Source organism: Triticum urartu, chromosome 7A, assembly GCF_056163025.1.
Source record: "Triticum urartu cultivar PI428250 chromosome 7A, HENAU_Tu73, whole genome shotgun sequence".
Classification (NCBI taxonomy): domain Eukaryota; kingdom Viridiplantae; phylum Streptophyta; class Magnoliopsida; order Poales; family Poaceae; genus Triticum; species Triticum urartu.
Genome location: NC_141879.1, coordinates 195,299,443 through 195,309,636, shown reverse-complemented (window position 1 = coordinate 195,309,636; position 10,194 = coordinate 195,299,443). Strand labels below are relative to the sequence as shown.

The following is a 10,194-nucleotide window of genomic DNA, read 5'->3' as shown; positions in this document are numbered from 1 at the left end:
CGCCCCCTCCACGAAGATCACGGAGTCCTCCCTCCGCTCCATCACCGGCGGTTCTTGGTCGACCTCCTCCAGCGGAGGCACAGGAATGTTGGGGGCCACGGCGCGGAGGGGAATGGCTAGCAGCGGAGGCTGGTTGTGCGAAGCCTCCGCCTCCGTCTCCGCAGCTGCCGCCTCCGCCCGGGACTTAGCTGCTGCATCGGCCTTCTCCTTCATCGCCTGGGCGGCCCTTCACTCCGCCGCCTCCCGCTCCTCCCGCACCTCTCGTGCGTTCCGCTCTGTGGCCTCCCTGAGGTCGGCGTGGGGATCCACGCGGCGGGAGCCTGAAGACCCCCCAGTCGGCCCGACTACGGAGCCGCCCGGACCCCGCTCAAGGGAAAGCGGCGCCCTGTTCGGCGAGCAAAGAAAGGTTAGAAGAGTTTTCAATCGAAAAGAACAACAAAAAATATGTATCCAAGCATTCGACGACTTACGCTGAGATCGCCTGCGGCTGCTTCACCGCCTTGCGGAAGCGGGCCGCCTTTGCGGCCGCCTCATCTCGCTTGGTCGCCGCTGTGGAAGCCTTGGACTTCTTTGGCCGGCTGCCGAAGAGGATCGACACGGCCCGACGCTTCTGGGCGCCGCCGCCAGCAGCCGGCGCGGCGGACGAGCTCGCGCCTTGATGATCAGGCGCCGGCTGGCGGCGCGGGGCGACTTCGACCTCGGCATCATCCGGCCAGTCCTCGAAGCCGGCCGTGAGCCCCGCGCCTCCGGCCTCGTCGCTTTCCCCCATGATGGCGTCTTCCATGGCGGCCGCTCCCAAGTCCGGGTCGTCGGCGTCGTCCACCGTGCGGTCAGGGACGAGCTGGCGCTCTACCCCTACGGCCCCGGTCGTCGGCGGAAGGAGAGGGTTCTGCTAGGGGCAAACCGACTGATCAGAGGCCGGCTATCATGAGGCCGACTACTAAAGGAAGAAAAGAAGAAAGAACTTACGACGGGCGGAGGGTTGGCGCGAGAGTACGGCCCCTTGCCGTACCGCCAATCCTCGACGAGCTTACAGTTGGAGATATAGTTCACCATGTAGGAGACCTCCGCATGAGGCATCTCCCTGGTGCACAGCCGGCTTGGGTCGAAGCGGCCGCTCATCTGACAAACCATGTGAGGCCGGCTTTGGAGGGGAAGAACCCGGCGCTCCACGAAGGCGGCCACCAAGTCGGCTCCGGTCAGGCCCTCCGACTAGATCATCACCCGAAGCCGGGAGACGGCTGCGTTCCCAGCCTGAGACAACGACCTGGCCCGGTAGCTCCACGAAGGTCGCCTCCCGGCCGGCGGGCCGGCTTCATAAGCCGGCAGGTTGATGTAGTCGCCTTGCTATGCGACATTCTTCACGTAAAAGTATGACTTTTGCCAGAGCTTCACCGACTGGATCAGCGGGATGGGCGGGAACGGGTTGTTCTCGCTCGCTCGCCTCATGGCGATAAAAGCTCCGCAAGGGGCAGGCACGCCCGCAACGACGGTGCCGAGTTTGCTCTGGAAGAATTCCGCCCAGAGCTCGAGCGTGGGGAGGACCCCAAGGAAGCCTTCGCACAGCGTGACGAAGGCCGACAGCAGCATCACCGCGTTGGGCGTGAGGTGATGCGGCTGGAGGTTGTAGAATTCGAGGAAGGCTCGGAGGAACCCGCTCGCCGGAAGGCCGAAGCCGCGCAGGCAGTGCGAGCGGAAGATCACCCGCTCGTCCTCCTCCGGTGCCAGCGAAATCTCCTTCTCCGGCGCTAGACGAACCTGAACGAAGTCCTCGCCGGGCAGGCGTCGCGTCTGGCGGAGGAACTTGACGTGGTCCTCATGGACGTTGGAGCCATCCCACGAGCTTGACAGCGCCATGGGGCAGCGCGGCGAGAAGCAAGACGATGCGGCGGCGGAACGAAGCGACGGCGGAACGGCACGGCAAAGAGCTGCTGCGGGGAAGAGAAGAAGAAGGAGGGCGAGAAGGGGCGGAGTGAGGGAGAGCGCGCGAGCCTCTGCCGCTCCCCCTCCTCCTCCTACTTATAGACCGCGTGGCGGAGCCGAGGAGGCGCGGCGTGGGGGAACGTGGGGATCAACTGTGCCCACTCCCCCACGTCTCGCGATTATTACGCCCTAATGGCGTAATAAAATCGCTGCGGGAAGGCGAGCGGTCCGCATGGGCCGCAGAAGATCCACGCTCGGGCCGAGGCCTAGAAGTGGCGGGCCCGGGCCTGCGGCGGTGTCCCGTCGCGCGCACGCACTGGCAGAGTTTCCTTGCCACATGGCCCGCGGGATGGCCTGCGGACAGCTCGCAGGTCGACCGCGTTCCCGCCTACGAGAAACGGAGCTCTCCGAAGTCGGCACGCACAAGCAAAGCCGGCACCTCAGGATAGGAAGCTGACCAAGCTTCTCGTCCCTTTATGAGCCTCGAAACTCGCTCAGCTTCGGGGACTACTCTCGGAGTAAGTGACCACGGGTAGCCTAGCCGGCTCCCCCTGGCCTTTCCGCACGAATTATGAGCCGATCCGGCTCTCAAGAATCCAAGACATGGGACCGCCTTCCCCTGGCCGGCTGTCTCCCAGGCCGGCTATTGGAAGGCGGCCCGACTTCAGCCCTCATGAAGAAAGCCGCGGGAGGGCCGGCTCCGAGGAGCCGGCTGCGAGAAGGCCGACTCCAAGGAGCCGGCTCCCATAAAGAGGTCAAGACCGTACCCTCGAAGCCTGCATCCACATAACGGCGATGTGACGGGGCGTGGCTACAGTGAAGCCTGCCACCCCCGAATCCCGGAGCACGCCTGGCATAGTGCGCCGTACAGGTGGCCATGACCCGTCCGGCGCAGCACTGTTGCCACGTTGACCCTGATGTCATCCACGACGGGCTAACAGTACGGCCCACGGGCGGTGGGCCCCTTCGGGCAGAGAGACACCCGAAGGCGGCCTAGTCTCCCCCAGTCGGCCCAAGACGGAGCCGACTCTCTCCAGCCGGCTTGCCACCCCCTCGAAGGAGACGCCCCATTAAGGAGACAAGACGTGGTGAGGCTACAGTGGTCACCCGCCGGACGGCAACACTGTAGCCACGCTTACCTCGGCGAAGCCCTCGTCACCAAGATTGAGCAACAGTAACCAGCCACCGACAAGGCCCTGGACAGTGGGGCCTGCCTATCGACCAAGGAGCTGGTAGCCGGCGGGACCCACTAGCCGACGGGCCCCAGTAGCCGGTGCAGAAGCCGGAGAGCGGAGACACAGACGGCTGGGCCCCATGCCCAGCCAGATTACCATTGTACCCCCGGGGGGTAGGCCTATATAAACCCCCGGGACACCCATGCAAAGGGTTGATCCCTGCTAGTTTTAGACACCACGTAGGGAGGAGAAGAGAGCAAGCAGAGCCCTTCTCCCTCCTCTCGCCAAACAGCTCAAGGAGCATCGTGTAGCTACTTGTTCATCTAGTGATCATGCGGAGACCCCGCAGAGCAGCAGTAGGGGTGTTATCTCCACGGAGAGCCCCGAAGCTGGGTAAGATTCGCCGGCGTGCATGTCTTCGCCTCATCCCGTTTCCAGGCACCGGCGATGTTTTAATGGCTCCCACAATGATAAGCCACCCGTTGGCATATGTCGCACCTACCACCCGACAAAACTGGTTTTGGAAGTATCTGTGAGTCACAGGGACTCAGCAATCTCACACCCTCGCGATCAAGACTATTTAAGCTTATAGGTAGGTAAAAGGTATGAGGTGGAGCTGCAGCAAGCGACTAGCATATATAGTGCCTAACATACGCAAAAGAAAGCGAGAGGAGAAGGCAAAAGCACGGTCAAACAACTATGATCAAGAAGTGATCCTAAAACAACCTACGTCAAACATAACTCCAACACTGTGTTCACTTCCCGGACTCCGCCGAGAAGAGACCATCACGGTTACACACGCGGTTGATGTATTTTAATTAAGATCAACTTCAGGTTTTCTACAACCAGACATTCACAAATTCCCATCTGCCCATAACCGCGGGCACGGCTTTCAAAAGTTCAAATCCCTGCAGGGGTGTCCCAACTTAGCCCATCACAAGCTCTCACGGTCAACGAAGGATATTCCTTCTAGCGGGAAGACCCGATCAGACTCGGAATCCCGGTTACAAGACATTTCGACAATGGTAAAACAAGACCAACAAAGCCACCCAGATGTGCCGACAAATCCCGATAGGAGCTGCACATATCTCGTTCTCAGGGCACACCGGATGAGCCAGACGTCGGGTGGGCCAGCCCAGAGTTGCCCCTGGTAGCTCCGGACATCGCTCAGTTTGGGCCAACACTCAGAGGAGCACTGGCCCGGGGGTTTAAAATAAAGATGACCCTTGAGTCTACAGAACCCAAGGGAAAGAAAAGTCTTGGTGGCGAATGGTAAAACCAATGTTGGGCCATGCTGGAGGAGTTTTATTCAAGGCGAACTGTCAAGGGGTTCCCATTATAACCCAACCGCGTAAGGAACGCAAAATCCGGGAATATAACATCGATATGACGGAAACTAGGGCGGCAAGAGTGGAACAAAACACCAGGCATAAGGCCGAGCCTTCCACCCTTTACCAAGTATATAGATGCATTAATTAAATAAGAGATATTGTGATATCCCAACAAGATACCCATGTTCCAAACATGGAACAAGCTCCAATCTTCATGTGCAACTAACAACGCTATAAGAGGGGCTGAGCAAAGCGGTAACATAGCCAAACAACGGTTTGCTAGGACAAGGTGGGTTAGAGGCTTGGCTTAACAATATGGGAGGCATGGTAAGCAAGTGGTAGGTATCGCAACATAGACATAGCAAAAGAGCGAGCAACTAGCAAGCAAAGATAGAAGTGATTTCGATGGTATGGTCATCTTGCCTGAGATCCCGCAAGGAAGAAGAACGAGTCCATGAAGAAGGCAAACGGACGTAGTCGAATGGGTCCTCACAAACGCGACGTTCTCGGAACCAACCCGAAGAAGCAACACCGGAAAGAAGCACACAACATAGTAAACAACCAACACATAATCATGGCATGATGCACAATCAAGTATGATGCATGTCTGGTTTAATGAAGCATGGCATGGCAAAAATGCACAAACAACCCTACAAATTAAGTGGAGCTCAATATGCAACTCCGTTGCATATTGACGAAACACCACATCAATTATTTAGTTCACTCCCGGTTAGGTACTCAACAATATTAAAGGTTGGTTAACATGGCAAGAGGTGACGCATAACAAAACTATACCATCTAAACAATTTAAATGGGGCCGGATATAACAAACAACAAACCTGGTAAAACCCCATATGCATTTAGCAAATTAATACAAACAACAATTTTAAACATTCTTGATGTTGTTAACATGATGCGGATGACATGTGCAAGTTTATGCATTTTTTATTAAAAGTTGATAAGAGCATAATGAAGCATTTGTCACCGTGGTGGAAAGAAAGGGTGCCACGATGACGAATCCGAAAATGATGCCATGGCACCATATCGGTTCCGGTAGCTCATGGAGATACCGCTGCAAAGGAAGCAAGGGTGCGGATGTTCGGAACATGCTAGAGATGGTGGGGTGATCCCGGATACCGGGTGTCTCATGAGTCGACGACGGTGTCAAACGAGGGAACAACTAACGTTCACGGGTGGATTACAACAACCAACATGCATTCGTTCCACGGATCATCGCCTTGGCGGTTATACCTTTCGGAGCGTGCATTATGGGAATGGTTCGGGTCAAGCGGTGTAGTCGTTCACGATCGTCGTGGGAAGTAGTGGTACTCGGCAATGGTAGAGGAAGTAGTTGTTCATGGTTCTTTGTGGGAAGTAGTCGTTCTCGTGGCGACGGTAGTCGTTCACGTTCTTAGTCTCACAAGTTTTCATAGCTGTTCAGGGGCACCGCGATAAACTTGACGTCCATGGAGTCTTCGAGGGTCGACGGTCGTGATACTTGGCAAAATGCACGTCGACGGTAGTTGTTCTCGTATCGTCATGGTACTTGGCGATTTCGGAGACGGCGGAAGACGAATTTGGCGGTTCTCGTTGACCTAGTACTTGGCGTTATTTCTGGTTCAGTGATCGTTTTAGGCGTCGGGCGTCGAGGTCTCCGGCCGTAGTGGTACTTGTCGAAGTGCACGTCAATGGTTGTCGAACTTGATGTTTTTGGTTCGTGGGTCTTCGACGTCGGTAGTTGCTCTTGGCGTCGGACGTCGAGGTACTTGGCGTTCATGGGATTCCGATGATGACAGTAGAGGTACTTGACGCAAAACTTTGTAGTCGTTCGGGCGCCTGTGGAGGAACTTGACGTTCGCGGTGTCCCGGTCTTGGCCATGGAGAGGGGCGCAGCCCACACAAGGAGGGGAGACCCTGGTGGGTGCACTGGGCCTGCGCGTGCAGCGGTCAACGGGGCTGGGTGCTGCTAGTCATCTCCTTCGCTAGGAGACGGAACGAAGGCGCAGCAGGAGTGCAAGCAGGGGTAATGGCGCTGGTCGTCGTCGTTCGGCGTAGCAAAAACAGGGTAGGCCAGCGACGGGGGCTTGGGGAGGTCGATCCGGTCGCCTCTGAGTCTTGGGCACGCCGGAGCTTCGAACTGGAGGCGGCGGACGGCATCCATGGCCATGGCTGCTCCTGGAGCTTCATCACAGGCGCGCGGAAAAAGGCAGGGCACGGGAGCTCGAGGTCGATGGCGTCGGGCGCGATGGAGCTCGGTGGGCGTGCGGCAGAAGGAGCAACTCCGGCAAGACGAGGGGCTCGGCGACGCGGACTTGTGGCGCCGACGCCGGGCGCGATGTCTGCGGGCGCAGGTGCTCGAGGAGCTCCTCTCCTCGGGCGCCTGGGCGACGGGGAGCTTGGTGAGGAGGAGGCGCGGCAAGGTGGCTCCGGCAAGGGCACTGGCCTGCTAGGTGGTCGGTGCGGGCGCCATGGCCGGAGGCCAAGGTGGTGGACAAGGGGATCGGGGGAATGGGAAGCTGCTCCTCTGCGTGCTAGTGTTGGGAGGAGGACGAGGGAAAGAGAGGCAGCGAGTAGGGAAGAGATCGAGAGGGAGATGGGATCGAGCGAGATGGAGGAGTCAGGCTCCCTGGCGGCGCGAAGGGAGAGGAGAGGGAGGAGGGGATCGGGCCTAGGTGGCTTGGGCGCCTAGGGTTAGAGGAGTTAGATGGGCCGGCTGGGCCTAGCAGGCCGGCCTAGGCTGGGCTAGCTACCACGCATAGAAGAGGAGGGAGAGAGAAAAGAGTAGGGCCTGACAGAAAAGAAAGGTTCTCCCTTTTTTTAATTCCAACACAAGAAGGAAAAAAAGGAAGGTTACAAATTTATTTGAAGGGTCAAATAAATTCGAATCAAGCTGGAATTTGGCATGCGGCTACTAGGACATATATCAAAGCACCACAACTAGAATTGTAGTGAGCAAGATTGCAAAGTTTCAAATTAAAAGCATTTGAATTTAATTCAAATGTTTTGAACAAGGGGGGATTTTGAAGTGCCCAAAAATGTTCGGGTTTTTAGTGGAGCTCCGGAAAATGACGAAAGGATATATGGAAAAGTTAGAGGTCAAGAGTTGTGATAACAAAGGCATTGGGATTTTGCAAGTGTGTTATGGTGAATTTCAAATTAAAGAAAATATTTAATATAGCTCCCTACTATCGGGAGGATATGTGTTATAAAGAGAACTCACCATGTGAATTCCCTCTATTTAAATGGATCAAAGATCCATGCCATTTATTTAGTTGAGTTAAAAAATGACATGATGGCATGATGACATGATGCAATGCAAAAATAAAAGGGCAGGCACAAATGAAACACACGGCGAAACCCGGAATATATGGAGGTCTTCTCGAGCATCGGTCTCGGGGCGTCACACTCTATCATGAAGATCATGGTGCTACTTTGAAGCACAAGTGTGGAAAAGGATAGTAGCATTGTCCCTTCTCTCTTTTTCTCTCATTTTTTATTTTTTTATTTGGGCTTTTTCTCTTTTTTATGGCCTCTTTTTTATTTTATTTTATTTTTCATCCAGAGTCTCATCCCGACTTGTGGGGGAATCATAGTCTCCATCATCCTTTCCTCACTAGGACAATGCTCTAATAATGAAGATCATTATACTTTTATTTACTTACAACTCAAGAATTATAACTCGATACTTAGAACAAAATATGACTCTATGTGAATGCCTCCGGCGGTGTACCGAGATGTGCAATGAATCAAGAGTGACATGTATGAAAGAATTATGAACGGCGGCTTTGCCACAAATACGATGTCAACTACATGATCATGCAAAGCAATATGACAATGATGGAGCGTGTCATAATAAACGGAACGGTGGAAAGTTGCATGGCAATATATCTCGGAATGACTATGGAAATACCATAATAGGTAGGCATTGTGGTTGTTTTAAGGAAGGTAAATGGTGGGTTTATTGTGCTGGTGAAATTTGCGCGGTACTAGAGAGGCTAGCAATGGTGGAAGGGTGAGAGTGCGTATAATCCATGGACTCAACATTAGTCATAAAGAACTCACATACTTATTGCAAAAATCTGCAAGTCATCAAAACAAAGTACTACATGCATGCTCCTATGGGGATAGATTGGTAGGAAAAGACCATCGCTCGTCCCCAACCGCCACTCATAAGGAAGACAATCAAAAAATAAATCATGCTCCGACTTCATCACATAACGGTTCACCATACGTGCATGCTATGGGAATCACAAACTTTAACACAAGTATCTCTCAAATTCACAACTACTCACTAGCATGAGTCTAATATTACCATCCTCATATCTCAAAACAATCATAAGGAATCAAACTTCACATAGTATTCAATGCACTTTAAATGAAAGTTTTTATTATACCCCTCTTGGATGCCTATCATATTAACACTAAATTCATAACCTAAGCAAATTACCATGTTGTTTAAGACTCTCAAAATAATATAAGTGAAGCATGAGAGTTCATCTATTTCTTCAAAATAAAACCACCGCCGTGCTCTAAAAATATATAAGCGAAGCACTAGAGCAAACGACAAACTACTCCGAAAGATATAAGTGAAGATCAATGAGTAGTTAAATAATTATGTAACTATGTGAATACTCTCTAACATTTAAGAATTTCAGATCTTGGGATATTATTCAAACATCAAGCAAAATAAAAGAAAATAAAATGACGCTCCAAGAAAAACACATATCATGTGATGAATAAAAATATAGCTCCAAGTAAGGTTACCGATGAACGAAGACGAAAGAGGGGATGCCCTCCGGGGCATCCCCAAACTTAGGCTCTTGGTTGTCCTTGAATATTACCTTGGGGTGCCTTGGGCATCCCCAAGCTTAGGCTCTTGACACTCCTTGTTCCATAGTCCATCGAATCTTTACCCAAAACTTGAAAACTTCACAACACAAAACTCAATAGAAAACTCGTAAGCTCCATTAGTATAAGAAAATAAACCACCACTTTAAGGTACTGTAATGAAATCATTCTTTATTTATTTTGGTGTAATATCTACTGTATTCCAACTTATCTATGGTTCATACCCTCCGATACTACTCATAGATTCATCAAAATAAGCAAACAACACATGAAAAACAGAATCTGTCAAAAACAGAACAGTCTGTAGCAATCTGACTACTTCAAATACTTCGGTAACTCCAATTCTTTTGAAAAATTAGGAAGACCTGAGAAATTTGTATATTGATCTACTTCAAGTGGAATTGGTATTTTATCGCTCTCTGGTAAAATATGAAAATTAATTTCGTGGGCGCAAACTTTCTGTTTTTTCAGCAAGATCAAACAACTATTGCCCAAGAAAATCCTAAAGGTTTTACTTGGCACAAACGCTAATTAAAACATAAAAAACACAATCATAATACTAGCATAATTGTGCTAACACACAAGAACATAAAGTAAAAAGCAAAAATAAATTTATTCATTGGGTTGCCTCCCAACAAGCGCTAACGTTTAACGCCCCTAGCTAGGCATGATGGTTTCAATGATGCTCACATAAAAGATAAGAATTGAAACATAAAGAGAGCATCATGAAGAATATGACTAGAACATTTAAGTCTAATCCACTTTCTATGCATAGGGATTTTGTGAGCAAACTTGGTATTTTTGCAATTCCTACAAGCATATATTTCTCCCTCATAATAATTTTCAGTAGCATCATGAATGAATTCAACAATATAACCATCACATAAAGCATTCTTTTCATGATCTACAAGCATAGA

The 10,194-nt window shown here is 51.7% G+C and overlaps 1 pseudogene; it reads right to left on the bottom strand.

Moving 5' to 3' along the window:
- Positions 1-367: 367 nt before the first annotated feature.
- Positions 368-1,857, bottom strand: LOC147958960 (uncharacterized; annotated as a pseudogene).
- Between the last annotated feature and the right edge of the window lie 8,337 nt (positions 1,858-10,194).